The sequence below is a fragment of the Eleutherodactylus coqui genome, chromosome 8 (assembly GCF_035609145.1).
Source record: "Eleutherodactylus coqui strain aEleCoq1 chromosome 8, aEleCoq1.hap1, whole genome shotgun sequence".
In the NCBI taxonomy this organism is placed as follows: domain Eukaryota; kingdom Metazoa; phylum Chordata; class Amphibia; order Anura; family Eleutherodactylidae; genus Eleutherodactylus; species Eleutherodactylus coqui.
This window is the reverse complement of record NC_089844.1, coordinates 135106705-135129625: the sequence shown is the minus strand read 5'-3', so window position 1 is coordinate 135129625 and position 22921 is coordinate 135106705. Positions and strand designations below refer to the sequence as shown.

The following is a 22921-nucleotide window of genomic DNA, read 5'->3' as shown; positions in this document are numbered from 1 at the left end:
TTTAACGGTAATTTGGAAACCATGTGGGAGCTGTGCAAAAACAAGGTATTTTTGGATTGGAGTATCTGTGGAACAAAATGAAGGTCTAGTTAGGGTATATTTAGATGGGAAGACTGTTGAGCACTTTAGCCGTCCCAATGACTATCACCTCTGGGGTTTCACACAGGAGCAATAGTCATTCCGTAAATGGAGGTGGAGCGAGCTGAGGATCTCTTCTGGCCTCTCGCCTCCATTCACTGTGAACAGACAATTGCTCAAAGATAAATGACTGCTTGTTTACACTGAGCAAGAATGCGCTCATTAGTCACTTTGTTTCAGTGAGCTGAAAAGAAGCAACTAGCAACTAATGAGTGATTTCTCGCTCAGTACCCTGATGAGTACCGCATTTACATGGCAAAACTATTGGTTAAAATTGTTCGTTTGATTGGTTTTTTTTGGCCAATATTGGGCCCATGTAAAACCTAGTTCATCTCTCTGTCCCACATCTTATGATTCTTTGGACTGCTAGATTCAAGTGACAGACTGCTTTTAAGGTAACAACTAAAACATAATCATAAAATATAGAACCATCCTACCATCATAAAACGAGTTCTGTACATTTTTCTAGAAAAATAGGAGTGATGTATGTATACATACATACATATAAGAGGCATAGAACAATGAATAGCTGCGGCAGTGATGGGGATTAGCTACTCTTTTTTCTTTGGACATAATTTTAAGCTGATGGGCCTCAGGGCAAAGTCTGTAACAGGGCGCCCCAACTATAATGCTTTATTCATAGTATTGGTCTCCTTCTATGAGGAAGAAAGGCCATATGGACCCCTTAAGGTTTCTGGGTTAAGGTGCGACTGCATCTTCTGCACCCATTATAGTTACACCCCTGCACAACATATCAATGAAGATGCCAATTTCTAAAAGGCATGGGGTGCACCTTAACATGTTTCTTGTAGACCTTTTGAGGCTCCTTATTCTCTAATTCTTATCTTGGTGCTCTAAAATGAGAAAGAGTATTCTTCCAGCCAACCAGTACCCTGCTCTGCACTGAAATGGGGGCAAAAACCCTGAAGTATCTGTCCCTTGATGGGTATCTTTTACTTATGGAGAACTTACATCCTTACTCATGTTGCAAGGCCTATTAGCCCCTTAAGGATGAAGCACAGTAAATATATAAAAATATAGATATATACATATATATATATTTTATTTTTTTTTAATTATTATTATTTACGGTAATTAATATATAAAAACTACACAAATTATATCAAAACGGCCGGAACAAAATCCCATTCCCATGCTTTATTTTAGAGTAAATATACTAATTTAACAAATACAGCTTTTTACCCCCAATAAAACTAAAAAAAAAAAGGAAAAAAAGCCACTAAAAAAGATATTCCCCTATATGTCACGGGGAAAGAAAAGACAGCAAAAATAATTTTGATAGCTGAAGGAAAAAATATGGCAATAAAACCAGCACATGGGTAAAATCCCTAAAAAAGTGTCTGGTCCTTAAGAGGTTAAAAGGTTTGACTTACAGGATAGTTACTTTCCAATGACTGGCACTGTGAAGGCATTTTTTTCATTTCCCATATAAATACCATCACTAAAGGCCATAGTGTACCTCTTCCCCTCTTTCAGGAACTCTTCAGAACTACTACAATGAAATATCTTCATCATGTTGAATATTACTGATTATGTGGAAAGTATGATATGATGGGTTACATAGAATAGCTTGTGGTAATCATGATGGGTCAAACTAGGCCTATGGATGTAGCTATAGGGGTTATAAAGGCAGCAGTTGCACCTGGGTCCTAGCACCTGGGGGCACAGATGACAAAGGGGCTTTTGTTACAAATTTTGCATTGGGACCCTTGATCTTCAAGCTACATCTGTGTAAATGGGTCCGGATTGAGTATTCTGTGGAACTCATTTTCTGTGCCAATAGGCAATACCTAAATGAATCTGGATTAGGACCTACGAATTGGTAAATGTAAGCTATAGTCCATATTTGCTGTCAGGCCCATAGGACATCAGTGCTGAACAGGGATATTGTTATGAAAGTCATGGCTCTAAAGGTACCCAAGAACTAATTCCTTAAGTTGCATGCAAGTTGCAGGCTGGTGATAGAATGGGAAAAACAACGAAATATACAAAATATCTAGAAAATTGTCCAGATACTAACCACAAGCAGATGCTCCTGGATTCAGACATCTCCGGAAAGTGGTTACATCTGTCCTCTTTTCTCTTGCTACATACAAAGACACATAAACTGAAGAGTGTTTATAAGTCGCTGTCGTTCTGATGACTCAAGGGTGCGCATGACTCACAGGATATTTAGTAAGTGTCACTACGTGAAAAAAAAAGCAAAATGTTCCAAAAATACTGGAGGAAAAGTTATGAAAAATGCAAGATTTGTGGTGTCATTAGGAGAGATGTAAAAATGTAGCTCACATTTGAAAAAAGGTTGAAAATGTACAAAACTAAATTCACAAGGAGGAAAGAGACATCGGGCCCTATTTTCTTAGACCAGTATTTCTTATGCCAGTCTAAGTAAAGTATGTGCCAGTATAATTGCAAGAAAAATATTAAGAGGCACAATCTTCTTAATATATTTGTTAAATTTGTTAGCACTAGACTGAAATTTACGCTGACTACAACCTGTAGTAGGTTTCAGCTATAATTTACGTCAATTTCTGGCATAAATTATGGCAAATCTTTAGAAAAAAAGTACAGGGGCATAAAACTTGAAAACGCTGTAATTTTGGCACAAGTGCCAAAATTAAAACTTTTGTAGGCCTACAAAAAATACACATTCACTGAAAAAGCCAAAAATACCTGAAAGTCTGCAAAGCAGACACGGTCGCCATAGGCACGATCGCCATAAGGCAGGCACAATCGCCACCGGCACAATCGCCGTAGGGCAGGCGCAATGGCCTTAAGCCCTGAAAATATGTAGTCAGCCAGACAGGGCTTAAGGCCATTGCGCCTGCCCTACGGCGATTGTGCCGGTGGCGATTGTGCCTGCCTTATGGCGATCGTGCCTATGGCGACCGTGTCTGCTTTGCAGACTTTCAGGTATTTTTGGCTTTTTCAGTGAATGTGTTTTTTTTCTTTTTCCTCACCTCTGTGATTTTATGTAATTTATTGTGAGTTAGCGTAGGTACTGACGGAAGCGGTGTGACCTCGACGCGGTCCGTCAGCCTATGCGTTTTGGCCAAAATGCAGTACTAACACCCGCATTTTATTAGTATGCATTAGTATCTTTGTATGTAGTTTGCTAGTTGGTGGGGGAGCCCAAGATGTCAGCCAGTGTGGCCCACCTTGGAGATACAGGGCAACCCGCTGTCATATCAGCCAGGGTTGATATCCTGTATGGTGGGTCACCACCCATCTATGGCTGACATCTTTGGTATCGTTCACATGTGCAGGCTATTAGTATATGCAGTCACTCCTCCCCAAACTGGGCTGGGTTGAGTGGGTGACTGCATATTAGCCTGCCAGGAACAAGCTGCTCCTCCACACATTATTGTCTGGCTGACTACATATTTTCAGGGCTTAAGGCCATTGCGCCTGCCCTACGGCGATTGTGCCGGTGGCGATTGTGCCTGCCTTATGGCGATCGTGCCTATGGCGACCGTGTCTGCTTTGCAGACTTTCAGGTATTTTTGGCTTTTTCAGTGAATGTGTTTTTTTTCTTTTTCCTCACCTCTGTGATTTTATGTAATTTATTGTGAGTTAGCGTAGGTACTGACGGAAGCGGTGTGACCTCGACGCGGTCCGTCAGCCTATGCGTTTTGGCCAAAATGCAGTACTAACACCCGCATTTTATTAGTATGCATTAGTATCTTTGTATGTAGTTTGCTAGTTGGTGGGGGAGCCCAAGATGTCAGCCAGTGTGGCCCACCTTGGAGATACAGGGCAACCCGCTGTCATATCAGCCAGGGTTGATATCCTGTATGGTGGGTCACCACCCATCTATGGCTGACATCTTTGGTATCGTTCACATGTGCAGGCTATTAGTATATGCAGTCACTCCTCCCCAAACTGGGCTGGGTTGAGTGGGTGACTGCATATTAGCCTGCCAGGAACAAGCTGCTCCTCCACACATTATTGTCTGGCTGACTACATATTTTCAGGGCTTAAGGCCATTGCGCCTGCCCTACGGCGATTGTGCCGGTGGCGATTGTGCCTGCCTTATGGCGATCGTGCCTATGGCGACCGTGTCTGCTTTGCAGACTTTCAGGTATTTTTGGCTTTTTCAGTGAATGTGTTTTTTTTCTTTTTCCTCACCTCTGTGATTTTATGTAATTTATTGTGAGTTAGCGTAGGTACTGACGGAAGCGGTGTGACCTCGACGCGGTCCGTCAGCCTATGCGTTTTGGCCAAAATGCAGTACTAACACCCGCATTTTATTAGTATGCATTAGTATCTTTGTATGTAGTTTGCTAGTTGGTGGGGGAGCCCAAGATGTCAGCCAGTGTGGCCCACCTTGGAGATACAGGGCAACCCGCTGTCATATCAGCCAGGGTTGATATCCTGTATGGTGGGTCACCACCCATCTATGGCTGACATCTTTGGTATCGTTCACATGTGCAGGCTATTAGTATATGCAGTCACTCCTCCCCAAACTGGGCTGGGTTGAGTGGGTGACTGCATATTAGCCTGCCAGGAACAAGCTGCTCCTCCACACATTATTGTCTGGCTGACTACATATTTTCAGGGCTTAAGGCCATTGCGCCTGCCCTACGGCGATTGTGCCGGTGGCGATTGTGCCTGCCTTATGGCGATCGTGCCTATGGCGACCGTGTCTGCTTTGCAGACTTTCAGGTATTTTTGGCTTTTTCAGTGAATGTGTTTTTTTTCTTTTTCCTCACCTCTGTGATTTTATGTAATTTATTGTGAGTTAGTGTAGGTACTGACGGAAGCGGTGTGACCTCGACGCGGTCCGTCAGCCTATGCGTTTTGGCCAAAATGCAGTACTAACACCCGCATTTTATTAGTATGCATTAGTATCTTTGTATGTAGTTTGCTAGTTGGTGGGGGAGCCCAAGATGTCAGCCAGTGTGGCCCACCTTGGAGATACAGGGCAACCCGCTGTCATATCAGCCAGGGTTGATATCCTGTATGGTGGGTCACCACCCATCTATGGCTGACATCTTTGGTATCGTTCACATGTGCAGGCTATTAGTATATGCAGTCACTCCTCCCCAAACTGGGCTGGGTTGAGTGGGTGACTGCATATTAGCCTGCCAGGAACAAGCTGCTCCTCCACACATTATTGTCTGGCTGACTACATATTTTCAGGGCTTAAGGCCATTGCGCCTGCCCTACGGCGATTGTGCCGGTGGCGATTGTGCCTGCCTTATGGCGATCGTGCCTATGGCGACCGTGTCTGCTTTGCAGACTTTCAGGTATTTTTGGCTTTTTCAGTGAATGTGTTTTTTTTTCTTTTTCCTCACCTCTGTGATTTTATGTAATTTATTGTGAGTTAGCGTAGGTACTGACGGAAGCGGTGTGACCTCGACGCGGTCCGTCAGCCTATGCGTTTTGGCCAAAATGCAGTACTAACACCCGCATTTTATTAGTATGCATTAGTATCTTTGTATGTAGTTTGCTAGTTGGTGGGGGAGCCCAAGATGTCAGCCAGTGTGGCCCACCTTGGAGATACAGGGCAACCCGCTGTCATATCAGCCAGGGTTGATATCCTGTATGGTGGGTCACCACCCATCTATGGCTGACATCTTTGGTATCGTTCACATGTGCAGGCTATTAGTATATGCAGTCACTCCTCCCCAAACTGGGCTGGGTTGAGTGGGTGACTGCATATTAGCCTGCCAGGAACAAGCTGCTCCTCCACACATTATTGTCTGGCTGACTACATATTTTCAGGGCTTAAGGCCATTGCGCCTGCCCTACGGCGATTGTGCCGGTGGCGATTGTGCCTGCCTTATGGCGATCGTGCCTATGGCGACCGTGTCTGCTTTGCAGACTTTCAGGTATTTTTGGCTTTTTCAGTGAATGTGTTTTTTTTCTTTTTCCTCACCTCTGTGATTTTATGTAATTTATTGTGAGTTAGCGTAGGTACTGACGGAAGCGGTGTGACCTCGACGCGGTCCGTCAGCCTATGCGTTTTGGCCAAAATGCAGTACTAACACCCGCATTTTATTAGTATGCATTAGTATCTTTGTATGTAGTTTGCTAGTTGGTGGGGGAGCCCAAGATGTCAGCCAGTGTGGCCCACCTTGGAGATACAGGGCAACCCGCTGTCATATCAGCCAGGGTTGATATCCTGTATGGTGGGTCACCACCCATCTATGGCTGACATCTTTGGTATCGTTCACATGTGCAGGCTATTAGTATATGCAGTCACTCCTCCCCAAACTGGGCTGGGTTGAGTGGGTGACTGCATATTAGCCTGCCAGGAACAAGCTGCTCCTCCACACATTATTGTCTGGCTGACTACATATTTTCAGGGCTTAAGGCCATTGCGCCTGCCCTACGGTGATTGTGCCGGTGGCGATTGTGCCTGCCTTATGGCGATCGTGCCTATGGCGACCGTGTCTGCTTTGCAGACTTTCAGGTATTTTTGGCTTTTTCAGTGAATGTGTTTTTTTTCTTTTTCCTCACCTCTGTGATTTTTTGCCTACAAAAAATAACACATATGCCGCATTGGCCTCATATATAAAAATAGGTGGAGTTCAGCTGTGGGAAGGTTGATTCAAATCCCATTTATGCCTTAACTTAAATTATATATTAGGCAAATGCAGTAATTCATTATAATTAATAGGGCAAAAGTGCCCTATAAACAGTTAATATGAGAGTGTCCTTATTAGGGGGGTTATCCCAAGGTGCTTTATCACCTATCCATAGAACAGGTGATAAATCTCTGATTGGGGGAGTTCTCACTGCTAAGACTCCCACCGATCCCAAGAACGGGGGTCTTGTATGCCCCTCTGCTCCTCACTATAGGCTCACTGCACCCACCCGCAGTGACGCGGAGATTGCATGGAGCAGCGGTTATGCATGCACGATACTGCTCCATTCATTTTCAGTGGGAGTGCCGGAGACGCTATCATCACTGTGGTTGGGTGCAACAAGCCCGCATTGACAAGTAGTACACAACATCCCCGTTCTTGGGATCGGTGGGAGTCTCAGCAGTGAGATCCTCACTGATAAGAGTTTTACCACCTATCCAGGAGCGTAACTATAGAGGGTGCAGGGGATGCGGTTGCACCCAGGCCCAGGAGCCTTAGGGGGCCCATAAGGCCTCTCTTCTCCATATAGGGAGCCCAGTACTATGAATAAAGCATTATCTTTGGGGGCCCTGTTACAGGTTTTGCATTGGGGCCCAAAAGCTTCAAGTTATGTCTCTGTGCAGCATGGTTTAGGTATGGGTACGGGTACAGATAGAGGGGGGGCCCTGCTCACGTTTTGCATCAGGGCCCCTGAACACCCCTGCACCTATCCTATGGATTGGTGATAAAAGCCTATCTTGGGATAAACCCTTTAACAATATTAGGCTTTGTCTCTTATTTTCTCTGAAAGACACCAAGATAGAAACCTTATGGACTCTCTTATAGTCACTGAGGTCTGTCAGCTGCTGTGATGTAAGGGATTTATGCCCGATTTGCATTCCATTTTTCTGTTCCTGAGATGGAAGAGAACAACTGAATGCCCACTGCAGATGAGAACAGGCCTAAGGCCGGTTTCACACGGGCGATTAAATTGCGCTATTTGCGCATGATGCAAGAGTGAGTGAAAACGCAGAATGATACAACCAATTATTCTCAATGGTTTTATTCACATTGGCGATGTTTTCTATCATGCGATGTTACGAGAAAAAAAATGGCGGCATGCCCTATCTTTATGCGATGTGCATATTTTTTTTTTTATCGACCGTGTTTCCCTATGAAGCCTCTTTTTTATCGCAATGCACAAAACTTGCGATTTTTGTGCAATGCGATGCGTTTTTAACTTTAGAAAATCCTATTGACTTTCGCAATAAAAAACTATGCGATTTTATCGCGGGCGGCAGCGATACGATTTAGGATTATTGTCAAGAAAAAGCATTGATGATGCTCAAAAATCGCGGAAACAAAGGTGCGATTTTGCCGCGATTTACTCGCTGCAAAATTGCAATCATCCGTGTGAAACTAGGCTTATTAAGAGAGCTGTAATATCTGCTGCATTGGTTGTCACCCAGCTTTCCCATAGTCAAGTATCAGTTATAAATAGCTAGCTAGGGAAGTTTAACTTGTTATTTAATGCATTAAATAGACAGTTGCAGCAAACGTTAAACTGACATTTAACACAACAAAAGTTATTGAAAAAAGTCAAGTTAGACTTTGCTGCATGTTAGGTGTCAAGTTAAACATTGCTATATCTGTAGATAGATTTCCATAAAAATGTCACAATTATTCTATATACAATAACATAACAATTAATACCACAGATTACTATCCCTCCTCTCTGTACATATCGCCATAAAGTCATCTAACCCAGGAAGAACTACGGATGAAGGTGTTCTTGCATTGCACATCTTCCACCAAACACCACTGAAACGTAAACCGGGTGACATCAGGGAGAAAGCGCTGTGAATGTGACCCCCGGCACATCATCCTCATCTTAATAAAGCATTCATCTCTACAATCCCACCACTAATTTAGTATTAGAGACCCCCTGAAACTTACTGAGCATCAGGTCTCCTCCACCGCATGTCTGCCCTAATTTTCTCTGAAGGCCACATCCAACTTCCTCTTCTCCACCCCTCATTCCCAGAAAGCCAGGATAAAAAAGTGTGTTACTTTTCTCTGAAATCCGAAACCTTTAATGTACACGTTGCTGTAAAACATCAAGATCTGTTTTAGGATCCTTCCCCACTGAAGGGATTAGGGATGGGGGTAGAGAGAAGGCCTGATCACTACCAGATGTTGGTCACCGGAGTCTGGTTAACCCTTTCCTCATTACACTTAATGACCGCTAGCCAAGAACTAAGGAAGTTGGTGAAAATAATACTCATTTATCTGTATCAGCAAAAGAGCAATATACAGCATAGCTGTGGATAAGTATACCAAAACATAATATCACTAAATGCATCTATCCATCGGTCCATCTATCTCATATCTATCTATATCATATCTATCTATCTATCTCATATCTATCTATCTACCTATCTATCTCATATCTATCTATATCATATCTATCTATATCATATCTATGTATCTATCTATCTATATCATATCTGTCTATCTATCTATCTATCTCATATCTATCTATCTCATATCTATCTATCTATCTATCTATATCTATCTCATATCTATCTATCTATCTATCTATCTATCTATCTCATATCTATCTATCTATCTATCTATCTATCTATCTATCTATCTATCTATCTATCTATCTATCTATCTATCTCATATCTATCTATCTACCTATCTATCTCATATCTATCTATATCATATCTATCTATCTATATCATATCTATGTATCTATCTATCTATATCATATCTATCTATCTCATATCTATCTATCTATCTATCTATCTATCTATCTATCTATCTATCTATCTATCTCATATCTATCTATCTATATCTATATCTATCTCATATCTATCTATCTATCTCATATCTATCTATCTAGCTCATATCTATCTATCTATCTATCTATTTAGCTCATATCTATCTATCTATCTAATATCTATCTATCTATCTCATATCTATCTATCTATATCTATCTCATATCTATCTCATATCGATCTATCTATCTCATATCTATCGATCTCATATCTATCTATCTATCTATCTATCTATAACTCTCTCATATCTATCTATCTATCTCATATCTATCTATCTATCTATCTATCTATCTCATATCTATCTCCTATCTATCTCCTATCTATCTATATATCTATCTATCTATCTCATATCTATCTATCTATCTAGCTCATATCTATCTATCTATCTATCTATCTATCTATTTAGCTCATATCTATCTATCTATCTAATATCTATCTATCTATCTATCTCATATCTATCTATCTATATCTATCTCATATCTATCTCATATCTATCGATCTCATATCTATCTATCTATCTATCTATCTATAACTCTCTCATATCTATCTATCTATCTCATATCTATCTATCTATCTATCTATCTCATATCTATCTATCTATCTCCTATCTATCTATCTATCTATCTATCTATCTATCTATCTATCTATATCTATAACTATCTCATATCTATCTATCTATCTATATCTATAACTATCTCATATCTATCTATCTATCTATCTATCTATCTATCTTAATGTAATTAATTTCATATAATCTAACTAATTTCATATCTAGTCTGTTTGTGCAATCCAGTGTTTCCCAACCTTTTTGTACTTGTTGCACAGTTCAACAACATTCTTGTTTAAATCTTGCTGTACCCCTGCAAACAAAAAACAAAAAGAAAATTCTCTTTCTCTCTCATGTCCCTCCCCGCAGCAGCCCTAGTTGCTTCTTATGGCACCCCAGGGTGCTGCGGTGCCCTGTTTGGGAATCACTGGTCTAATCCATCTGCCTATTATCTCACAGCTCCAGAGCGATGTGGACTGGGACTGCAGTGCTGTATCTGGAGCTGCTACATTTTTTTCTTTATGTTACACCATTTTATACCTGTAAATTTTTTCTTAAATCCCAGAACCCCCCCTGGAGTGTGAATACCACCTAATAGTAATTGTATAGCATTGTTACATAGCAACATAGTATGTTAGGCTGAATGAAGACAATGTCCATCTCGTTCAGCCTGTTTCAACCCCCCTCCCCCTCTTCCTTGTTGGTCCAGAGGAAGGCAAAAAAAAAAAAATCAGCAAGCCAATTAGCTCCTATGGAGGAACAAAATTTCTTCCTGACTCTATAATGGCAGCCAGAGTAATCCCTGGATCAACGTTTGATTGGTTTGGTTCATATTTGCGCATAAGGCTGCGTTCAGAACCTCCAGTGCAGATCTGACTTAAACTGCTGGCCGAAATAGCGCAGCATGCTGCACTATTTCATCCATGTGAATTCCAGATGACCTGCTGGACAAACCAAATTTTTATGTAACATAATGAATGGGGTTGGCCCGATGCTATCCGGGTCCTGCATATGCCAAGTCCGAAACGGCCGTTTTTGTCTTTTGTTTAAATTTTAGGATGAAGAAAAAGTTTATGTGAACCCAGCCTTATTTGATTACTTAATGCACGGCGCTGTTATTTGGTCACCGTATGTTGGCACTATTTGAGCACAATGTGGCGGTATTTTCTTTGGCACAGTACTCCATATCATATTTGCAGTGTATGTTCGTGGCTGATTATAGGCAACTGTATGGAAGTGTTAATTGGACAACATAAAGTAATTTGGCACCATACTGTATGGTGCTCAGAATTAGTCACTAAATTGTATGGTCATTTGTATACCATATTGGGAGGTGGGGCACCATCAAAAGTTTCCACCCCGCAACATCCAAAGTAACACATTCCAATACAGCCTAAACGCAAATTGTAGGAGAAGCGAGAGAGTGTCATTCAGTTTGCTGTGACTGGCCTATATCTAATACCCCAGCCAAGGGAGAGGGGCCCACTGGAAAGCGGCATAGGGGGCATATGCCCACCAAATTCTCCCTAGCTTCTTCCCTGTTGATATTAAATACATAGCAGTATTATTTAGACATTGTATTAGATTGCTCCATGTATGCAGTTGTTACTTAGTTAGTGTATATTTGTGTTATAGTTATTTGAACAATATTTGGCAATATATCATATGGTCTTTTTCTGGTGATTTCCATTTTTACAGCTGACAGATATTAGATTGCTGGCAGAACCAACCAAAGATCCACTATATAAGGCACTTGTCAGGCTCCACATGGCATACTGTGTACAGTTCTGGACACCGGTGCTCAGAAAAGATGCTGCAGTGCTTGATGGGGTTCAAAGACCGACAACCAAAATTAATACATGGAATGACGGGACTGGAGTACCCAGAGAGGCTATCAATATTAGGATTATTCACCTTGGAAAAAAGACGGTTAAGGGGAGACCAAATAACTATGTATAAATACATGAGGGGATAATACAAGGATCTCTCCCATGATCTGTTTATACCCAGGACTGCGACGGTAACAAGAGGGCATCTGCTCCGTCTAGAGGAAAGCAGGTTTCATCACCAACATAGAAGGGGGTTCTTTACTGTAAGAGCAGTTAGACTGTGGAACTCTCTGCCTGAGGACGTAGTGATGGCAAAATCCATAGAGGAGTTTAAGAGGAGACTAGATGGATTTCTAGAGCGTTATGATATTACAGGATATAGATATTAGATAACCAGCTGGTTGTTGATCCGGGTTGTTGCAGCTGTTCTGGGGTCTTCACCTTGCTTTCAGGCCGGACCAGGTTTTAGCAGTGTCTCCGTCTTTCCTGGGGCTGAGGGGTGTGGTGTTTGAGTGAGTTATGTCAGTCCTCACCTGTCTCTGAGTGGCCCTGCCCTATATAAGCCATGCTACAATTAACCTCAGTCAATTTCAGTTGCTTCTGGATTACTGGTGAAGAGCACTTCCAAGCTCTGGAGCTCCAGTCCTTGCTACAGACATCTGAGCCAGCTAGTACCGCTGTTTATTGCCGTGCACTGTTCCTTGTGTGTGCAGTGCTCCCTGGTAGAAATTTGTGGTGGCCTAGGTACGAGTGTGGGTCCGCACATGTCGGAAGCGATCGGCCCGCCGATTAGGCAGGGCTCCCTCCTGGGGTAGGGGTTTGCCGGGAAAGGATTTCCCTTAGTTTATTTTGTATTTACGTTGCATGGTCGTGCTTATTGGTTGCGCTACGCACAGTTGTGCTTATTATTATTTGTGTATGTCGCACGTCAGGATGCAACAGGGTCTTGGAGTCAGGTAGGAACTTTTTAAAACGTTGATCCAGGGATTATTCTGACTGCCATTATGGAGTCGGAAGGAATTTTTTCCCCCAATGGACTAAATTGGCTTCTGCCTCATTGTTTTTGTTTTTTTTGCCTTCCTCTGGATCAAAACGGGGGTGGAAACAGGCTGAACTAGATGGCCATTTTATCCCTTCAGCCTAACATACTATGTATGTAAAGTTGCCTGTTGTTCACAATCAGTATGTCGTGTCCAAGGCCAGCCTTATATGTGATGTCAGCAACTGACTGTCGTGGTCATCATGGAGAGAATGTAAACCAGGAATGACAGGAGACCATGAATACAGGTACGCAGGAATTAAGTATATTGCTGGTTTGGCCTATTTGGAACCTACTGGGGGTTATTTCTTGAGTGATAACCCCCTTTAAATTAGTTTGTGAATGAATTACAACATTAAATATTAGTATTATACACGTGAATAACTCAGAAAATCACTGTATCAGCACTACTGCTTGCATACTGATGCAAGAATGATTATATGGCTTCTGGATTGCAGCGAGGGCAGAGAATTGGTATAGAAGTTACACATTCACACAAAAATGACCGACACATAACGTAAAAGTTATTTATTCTCAAGGGAAAAAACCAAAGAGAAACATGAACTAATGTAATGATTTTCCATAAACCTGATATTTCCATATCACAAAAGGAAAAAGTTCCCTTTATGCTTATGTTTAGGGCTTATTCACAAGGGCAATTTTCACATCCATGTGTTGTGCATGTTTGCAAAGCAGTGACCAATTACAGTCAGTGGGGCTATGCAGACATGTGCTCTTTCACAAAGACTGTAGCATGTCCTATTCTGGTCCGATTTCTTGGATGTCAGTCACCCATTCAAGTCAATGGGTGCGCAAAAAAGAAGTGCCCCATTTTTCGCTGATCATTGCTAAGTGATGCTAGAAAAAAAAATGGGCATCCTTTTTTTGTGTGTGGGGGGGGGGGGGGGGGGGGAGGATCATCCACAGAAGGAAAAAAAAAGGCACTTTGAGCAAACACGAATTAAAATCCGTATGTTCTTCACAGAACAAAATTGGACACGCTCATCTGAATTAACCTTTGTCAGGGGTGCTTAGAAAAAAGATTAGGCTCAATAGCAAAAATCAAAATGAACTCCACCAACGAGCACCCCACCCTCTTTTTATACTTAAAGGGGCTGTTCCCAAAAAAAGCCTTTCCATAGCATAGGTGATAAAAGTCTGATCATTAAGAGGTTTCACCATTGAGACCGCCACTGATCTCGAGAATGGGGGTCTCATGTCCCCCCTCCCTCCTCACTGCAGGCTTCCTACACCCACTACAATGAGAAGATTGAATGTATCAGTGGTCAGATATGTACAGTACTACTTAATTCATTTTCATTAGGGCTGTCAGCGTAACTAAGCACTTCTACTCAGCTATTTCCGTCAGCCTCATTGAAATGAAAGGAGCGGTGCTGTGATGTGCGACCACCGCTGCATTCAGTCTGACGTCACTGCGGGTGGGCTCATCGAGGCTGCAGTGATGAGAAGAGGGGGACACAGAACCCCTGTTCTCAGGATCCTGTGGATAAGTGATGAAAATTATTTTTGGTACAAAACCCTTTAACCACTTTAGTGGCACGCTTGAAAAATCTTCGGGGCTTGCTTCACTAACCATGCAGTTAAACCCCGGAAGATTTCCGTGGACAGCTCTAGTGCTGAAATGTGCAGTGCACTGAGCTGTCATCTAAAATCTTCTGGGGTTTTTACTGCATACCCAGCGCAGCAAGCCCTGGAGATTTCCCTGCCATAATACCAACTGTCAAAGTAGTACATGAGTAAAATAATTCAAAGGAAAAGAGAAGCTGATTGTGAAAAAGATTCTTTAGCCTTTATTAAGTTAGTGCCATACATATCTGATATGCCTTGCCGTCTGTTAAAATGGAATGTCATGGACAGCGTGGTGGTGAGCAATATTTTTCTTTTTTTCACTATATATGTGTCAAAGTAGTACAGTGGCACAGCATTCCTTAATAAATACTTGCGAGATTAAATTGCATCGTTGACTCATTTAAAAAACCTGCTGTGTGAGGCATGACATGGTAATAATCAACCTGCCACTGAAGGGGTTAAAGGGCAGTTCTATCTTCCTTCGTTTCATATCTTCTTATCAACTGGGAAGCCATGCATGAGATCTTGTAGCCCTTATGGCCAACCTGAGCTGAGCCATTCACTGTTAATGCACGTCGGAGTCTGACTTTGTGGCCCTTCCATATTGGTTGAGCCATGTACTACACTTGTATCTGACCCAGGGACATAAAACCACAACTTTAGGTAAAATTATAGTTTTATATTTGCTCTTCTTCATTAACAGTTTATCAATTAAATTCATAATCACTACATTAAACCAAAAAAATTCACAAGCCTATGAATATACATGCAGGTGTGTTCACCAGACTGACATATTTATGGGTCCACATGAGGATATACTTGCAAGGTGGCCGTATAACTTTGGAACAAGTCCAGACTAATCTTATTTGATCGGATAAGTAGATTTTAGGGATAACCCAAGTTTGAGACCATCTGTATTTTGCCCATAAAGCTGCAGACATGAGCTGCAAAACTGCTCTGGGAACTGATTGAACATTTAACCCTTTGCAATCCAATCTTGGATTCAGGGTTTCCTAGAGTGTTTTCTCTTTCTGCCATTATACAGTGACGCCACTTGCTGGCTAGAGTCAGTACTGCAGTATTGGACATGCTGGAGAGGCCCCCCGACAATAGAGCGGCCAGTAATATACAATAAGAATACCCTCCCGGACATCTTCTGACATCGGAAGCTGTACGGCCTTCAATTAGAATGTCTTTAGACGTCAGACAGTGGATTGGAAAGGGTTAAAGGGGTTGTGTGAGATTAGAAAATGTCTGCTTTCCAAAAACAGTGTTGTTCTTATGTGGTATTGCAGTTAAGACTTATTTATGAAAATAGACTGAGCTGCAATACCAGACCCTCCCCATGTACAAGTGTGGCACTGTTTCCAGAAAAAGGTAACCCCAGTTTTGGAATCTCCGCCAACCACTGTATAAATATATTGTTGTGCTGATAAACCATGCAACAATCCAATAAATGAACCATGAAGCTTTTAATCCATATTGCACATAGGTACAAGCCATGTATGTAAACTTCAGTGACCCTGTGATTTAGAAGGGAGGATTCTGACGTCTGTTGGGTTGTGACCAGACGTTTGCCGGATGTGGTATTTTTTTCTTGGTAAACTCCACGGCAGACTGTAAAAGGAAAAACAGGAACAATGTGAAGGCTGTCTAGAAAACAAGAGGAACTTCAGTGGGAGATCTGCAAAGATTTTACACAATTCTGAGACCTTAATAATCATGTAAAGGAAAGGGCCATTGAGTCGAAAAACTGAGTTCTTTGAAATGCGATGGAACCCATGGGGCAGGGTGCCTTTTTCACCACTGACTCGCCGAGCCCCACAGCCAGCAGCTTTCCGAAAGCCCAGTATACATTAGACTTTAAAGGGGTTTTCCAGGGAGAATACTACTGATGACCTATCATCAGGGTAGGTCATCAATAATTGATCGGCTGGGCTCTTATTGAAATCAATGCGAACTGTGCCTGCAGTTACAAGCGCCGGCCACTACACAGAGGTCAGCGAGGAGACTTTCGCTGCTTACGCTCCAACTTCTGTGTATTTGCGGCGCTGACAGCATGCGTCTGCTCAGCTGATCAGTCAGGGTCCCAAGCGACAGACTCCGGCCGATCAACTATTGATGAACTATACTGAAGGTAGGTCATCAGTAGTACTCTCCCTGGAAAACACCCTTAGGCCTTAGTCAGACGGGCGTTTTTTCGCGCTATTTGCGGATCGCATGACGGATGCGCATCCGCAAATCGTGTGACCGGTGCGCGCAAGTCGCCCGCAAATCGCCCGAAAATCTGCTCCCAGCCGCGTTTCATTAGAAACGGGCCGGAGCTGTCCAGCGCATTGCATTCAATGGAGACGGCAATAGAGCCGCCTCCATTTAGAGCAATGCGCTGCGGGCGAGCCCGGAATGAATTGTCGGTAAGGGCTTAAATATATAAGCCCTTGCCTGCAATGCATCCTAAAATGTGTTAAAATAAAAAAAAATTGTATACTCCCCTTCTCCCGGCAGCCGGAGCTCTGTGCGGCCGTCCTGCAGTGGGTGTGAAGGGGGTGTGAGTCAGACCTGCCCCCTGATTGGCTCAGCGCTGAGCCAATCAGAGGCATGCCTCACTCACACCCATTCATGATTTCATGAATGGATGTGAGTCAGACCTGCCCCTGATTGGTTCAGCTCTGAGAGGCAGCAGTCACTCACCCATTCATGAATGGGTGTGTGAGTGAAACCGGCCTCTGATTGGTCAGGGCTGTGACCAATCAGAGGCAGATCATTCAGCAGGCGGGGATTTTAAAGCCCCGCCGGCTGAAGAGTGCCGAGAAGCAGTTCAGGAGAACTGACAGCGGCCGCGGCTGGACTCCAGCTGCAGCGGAAAGGTGAGTATACAATTTTTTTTAATTTTAACACATTTTAGGATGAATTGCAGGGAAGGGCTTATATATTTAACCCCTTCCCGACAATTCACCCCGCGGACGCCGGCAGCCCATTGCTTTCAATGGAGCGGCTGTATTGCCGCTCCATTGAATTCAATGGGCAAACATCGTTCTTCTCTGCCACAGCTGTTACAGCTGTGGCAGAGAAGAATGATTTGTCTTCTATATGTTCTCAATGGGGTCGGCGCTGCTGCCGCCGGCCCCATTGAGCGCATATACAGAAGAGAACAGGAATCGCAGATCGCAGATAGGTGCAATCTGCGCTTTTTTTTTTTTGTTCTATAATTTATCGGACGAGCGCATAAAAAGCGCTCATGTGTCCGATACCATTGCAAAGCAATGGTTTTATAAAATCGCCGGACGCATGTGCATGCGCAAATCGCGGCTAAAAACGCCCATCTGACTAAGGCCTTAGGCCCAATGTCTCCCACGCAGGAGATCCGCTCCCTTAGCTGCCCATAGGGACGCATTAGCATTCGCAAGACAATTTAGAGCATGCAAATGTGATATTTTTTTTTTCTCGCCGTGAGGACCACACGGCATCGTTTTCAAGATCTGCTGGTAGTAAATATAAATATTCAGAAGCTGGTCCTTGTCTGAGCGGGAGGCACTAGGTTGAGGCATTCAAGTATATTAATGCATCCATAAATATTACTATTAAATTACTTAATTAATATGTCTAACAATCATGCAAATGCACAATTAATAAGGTATCACTGTAACTCACTACAGCACAGTATGGAAACACTGGATGTCTACATACCAGGGTGGATAGATGTCTTCACATACCCTCAGGTTCAGCCCTACCAAGGAAAACATAATAATCTTAGCCGTGACATCACACTAATTATTATCTATACACTCTGACATCACTATGTGCGTTGGCATTGAAATGTGATATAATTAGGGCATATTGCATTACTGGTCTAAGTAAAATATGCACCAGCATAAATATGACATGTATTAAGAAGCTTGCACTTCTTAATAAATTTATCACACCTGGCGGCACCTCTATGTGCCAGACTGAGATGTGCCTCAGCGACAAGCTGGAATAGGCTTCAGCTCTAGTTTAAGCCAGATTTTGGCATAAATTATAGTAAATCTGACCGGCCTTGTACGGCCATGCCCCTTTTTTGCCTATCTTCACCCATTTATAGAAAAGAGGCAGAGGTTGGTGTAGAAAGCCAAAAAGTCGCAATTTATGGGATGTGTCATAATTTGAAAGTGTGGTATGCTAGAAACCTGGCAAAGAAGGCATAATGACTTTGACCTGTTGTATACTGTGATGTCCTAGTGCCTCTGTTTACAAAACTAGGCCCACATATAGATAATTGCAACAAATAGGGGGCCCTTTGCGCTACACAGGCTTTAATGACTATGGACACCTTTGTTGGCTTGTTATAAGTTAAATGTATGTATTTTGGGCAGATTTTGACTGCTTTTTGGATGCAGAAATGCTGTGGAATTTGCCACGGAAAGTTCCATTGATGACATTTTGCAGCATTTCTGCCACGTGTAAACATACCCCAGTAGCAATAGTGACCCCCAGAATGAACCCAGCAATAAAAGTGACACCCGAGAGCAGCCCCAGCAGTAATAGTAACACCCCAGAGTGGCCCCAGCGGTAATAGTGACAGCCAAAAGTGACCACAGCCGTAATAGTGACAGCCCACAGCGACACCAGCAGTAATAGGGACAGCCCACATCGGCCCCAGCAGTCATAGTGACACCCTACACCAGCCCCAGCAGTAATAGTGACAGCCTACAGCAGCCCCAGCAGTTATAGTGACACCCCACAGCGGCCACAGTGGTCATAGTGACACCCCACCGTGGCCCCAGCGATCATAGTGACAGTCCACCGTGGCCCCAGCAATCATAGTGACAGCCCACCGTGGCCCCAGCGGTCATAGTGACACCCAACAGCAGCCCCAGCAATAATAATGACAGCCCACAGCTGCCCCAGCAATAATAGTGACAGCCCACAGCTGCCCCAGTCGTAATAGTGACAGCCCACAGCGGTCCCAGCCTTAATAGTGACATCCCACAGCGGCCCCAGCCTTAATAGTGACATCCCACAGTGGCCCCAGCAGTCATAGTGACAGCCCGCAGCGGTCCCAGCGGTAATAGTGACAGCCCGCGGCGGTCCCAGCGGTAATAGTGACAGCCCGCGGCGGTCCCAGCGGTAATAGTGACAGCCCGCGGCGGCCCCAGCGGTAATAGTGACAGCCCGCGGCGGCCCCTGCGGTAATAGTGACAGCCCGCGGCGGCCCCTGCGGTAATAGTGACAGCCCGCGGCGGCCCCTGCGGTAATAGTGACAGCCCGCGGCGGCCCCAGCGGTAATAGTGACAGCCCGCGGCGGCCCCAGCGGTAATAGTGACAGCCCGCGGCGGCCCCAGCGGTAATAGTGACAGCCCGCGGCGGCCCCAGCGGTAATAGTGACAGCCCGCGGCGGCCCCAGCGGTAATAGTGACAGCCCGCGGCGGCCCCAGCGGTAATAGTGACAGCCCGCGGCGGCCCCAGCGGTCATAGTGACAGCCCGCGGCGGCCCCAGCGGTCATAGTGACAGCCCGCGGCGGCACCAGTAGTAATGCTATTACTACTGGGCCGATATAGGGGACACTATTACTAATATTACTATTACTAATCCTCTGCTCGGCGCTGCTGATGGCACCTGCACGGGTGCTAGCACAGCTGGCTCGCACACGGAGCAGCCAGCAGGAGGGTGGGGCAGTGCAGGAGATTTCTCTCCTCTCGCTCCCCTACCCTCTCCATTGAGATACACAGCAGCCATTCGCTATTGAACGGCGGCTGTTTAAACTGCATGATGAGCTTCATCGCTCACCTTTTATGCTGCATAAAGGATGAGCGATGAAGCTCATTGCTCATCGTGCAGCTTAAACAACCACCGTTCCATAGCGAACGGCCACTGTGTATCCCAATGGAAAGGGGCGGGGGAGCGAGAGGAGAGAAATCTCCTGCACTGCCCCGCTCCCCTGCTGGCTGCTCTGTGTGTGAGCCAGCTGTGCTAGCTCCTGTGCAGGAGCACGGGAGCGCGGGGATACAGGGACGAGTGTCAGACATCGTTTGCCCGACACTTGTCCAGTGTAAATGGGCCTTAAGACTGCGGTGTCCATATATAGTGATATGTAGAAGCTGCAGAAGACAAATGTTGCAACATTATTATTAATCAAACCCCATTTCAAAAATGATTGTCAGCCCAAAATTTAGGTTAAAAAAAATCCCCAAAGGTGTCCACAGCTTTTAAAGTGGCTTTCTATAGGACCAGCCATCAATGTATGATTAGTGAGCATATAATCCGCGGAATGAAGGAACAGCGGTGCTCACTACAGCACTACAACTGTTTTACTATAGTGCCTGATATAGGCTACAATTCAACCACGTTGACCCCATTCACCTTAGCCTAGGCAATCATTATGTGAACATTTGGGGTCCCACCTCTGGGAACCACCACTGATCAACAGAATGAAGGGGCAGCAGAGTTCTCTGGACCACCACGGCCCCTTCATAATAGCCCTTGGCACAGTCTATATGAGTGGCTATGCCTGGCAGCTGTCAGTGGCTGTAAAAAAACCCCAAAAAACCTTCCATTCCTAGAATTCCCAGAAGATGATTACACTACAGAATGTCCAAGAATAATGTTCTTATGTGCCATATCAGGAACCGTGCTGTGTGCCCTACATCTCATAAGGGTGATCTATATACTGTGCCCTCCATCATCCTGAGGGACAAGATGACAACCAGGTTCTTAGTTTTTTACTTGCCATTGCCTTGCCCGAGCTGCTGCCCGTTCCTGCCTACGTCTGGCGTAGTAGTCTGGTTCTACCGTCTCCTGCACAGCTTGTTCTAGAAAAACAGAAGTACGGTACATTTTAATTTTGTGAAGACGTTGCTGTTCCTCCAAATGTAAGAATGTACATTCATTCATCGACAGAATCCACCGTGAACTAAAGACCCATTTACACCAGCCGATGATCGCTAAAAAATTGCTCATCGGCGATCGCTTTAGCAATAATCGGTGCATGTAAATGTGCGCCCATCATGCGCTTTTCAGGCACTACTAGCTGATCGTTAAATTCAAGTCAACCTAAAAATCATTGTTCACTCTTATCAGTAGTTCTCCACGGGGAGTGCTGATAGCATTTTTTCCCCGTGGAGAACAAAGGATCTGAACGCAGATAATAGCCCTGGGGCTATTAACTGCATACAGTGAAGGCTTCATTCGCACACTTAATTGCTATTAAGTAGCTGAGTAACTACTTAATACTTTATGCAAAATGATCGCTCAAAGCTGTCACTCAAACTGTCGTTTGAGCGATTTTTGAGTGATCATCGGCTGGTGTAAACCAGCCTTTAGGGAATAGCAGTTATCTAAAGTAAATGATGGCAAGCTGCAATAGCACACGGAGCCTCTAGACAAGAGTGGTGCTGCTTCTAGGGGAAAATAAAGTAAAGGTATATTCAGACAAAGCAGTTGAAGTGGCATGAAAACTGCACCAAAAACCACAATGCAAGTCGCAGCGATATCGCTGCATTTTCTTGTGGGGATGTTGCGATTTTGTGTCACTTCAAAGTCACGTGTGTGTGTGTGTGTGTGTGTGTGTGTGTGTGTGTTAAATATGTGCCCTAGCTGCATAAAAAAAACATATCACTTAAGAAGTGCCGTCAGCTCCACCGCTTTTTCTGCCTGGTCCCTGGCAGATTTCTTCAGGCATCTCTTCTGGTCAGGGATTGAGAAATCCCGGCCTCCAGGAAGCGCAGCCAATCAGAAGCAGTGCTTCCTAGAGGTGTGGATTTTCCAATCCCTAACCAGAAGAGATGCCTGAAGACAACTGCCAGAGATCGAGAAGAAGATGCGGTGGAGCTGACAGCACTTCTTAGGTGATGTATGTGGTTTTTTTTGCTTTTTTTTCTGCAGCTACGGCTTATTTTCAGGCTTTTACAGTATGATTTCCTAATGTAAAGCTTGCATTGCACTGTACAAAAAAACGCGTTTTCATGCGATGTAATGCACCAAAGAGGAATGCTCAATAGGGAAACATGGGCTACAAAACATCGCAAGTCGCGGGCATCTCTAGCAACCTGCAATTTTTTTGTCTCACAATCTCGCATACTACAGAACATCACTAATGCAAAGGAACCCATAGGAAAGCATGGGCTTCACATACATGCGATTTGTAGCGCTGTCGCATCGCGAGAAAATCGCTCAATTTTGTCGCCCATGTGAAACCGGCCTTCTGCTGACTTTAATTTACTGTATTTTGTGACACCACACAGATGCAGGGCTTGTAAGGCCACCTTCACACAGGGTGGAATATTCCACAGAATGCTGCAGAACAGGCCCGCTGTCAGCACCTGGCACACCCGGGCATATATGAGGCCCACTTAGCTCTGGGAGG

General features: G+C 44.1%; 1 protein-coding gene across 4 annotated transcripts in view; it reads right to left on the bottom strand.

Moving 5' to 3' along the window:
* LOC136576860 (uncharacterized) overlaps positions 1 to 8824 on the bottom strand; it is a 35788-nt gene extending 26964 nt beyond the window's left edge. The window contains exons 1-2 of one of the 4 annotated variants that reach the window (XM_066576465.1): positions 8688 to 8824; positions 2180 to 2344 (exon numbers count right to left, since the gene is read on the bottom strand). The gene's annotated coding sequence lies outside the window, so the exon portion shown is untranslated. The remainder of the gene's footprint in view (positions 1 to 2179; positions 2345 to 8687) is intronic. The other 3 variants (XM_066576466.1, XM_066576467.1, XM_066576468.1) reach the window with 3 other exon arrangements.
* Between the last annotated feature and the right edge of the window lie 14097 nt (positions 8825 to 22921).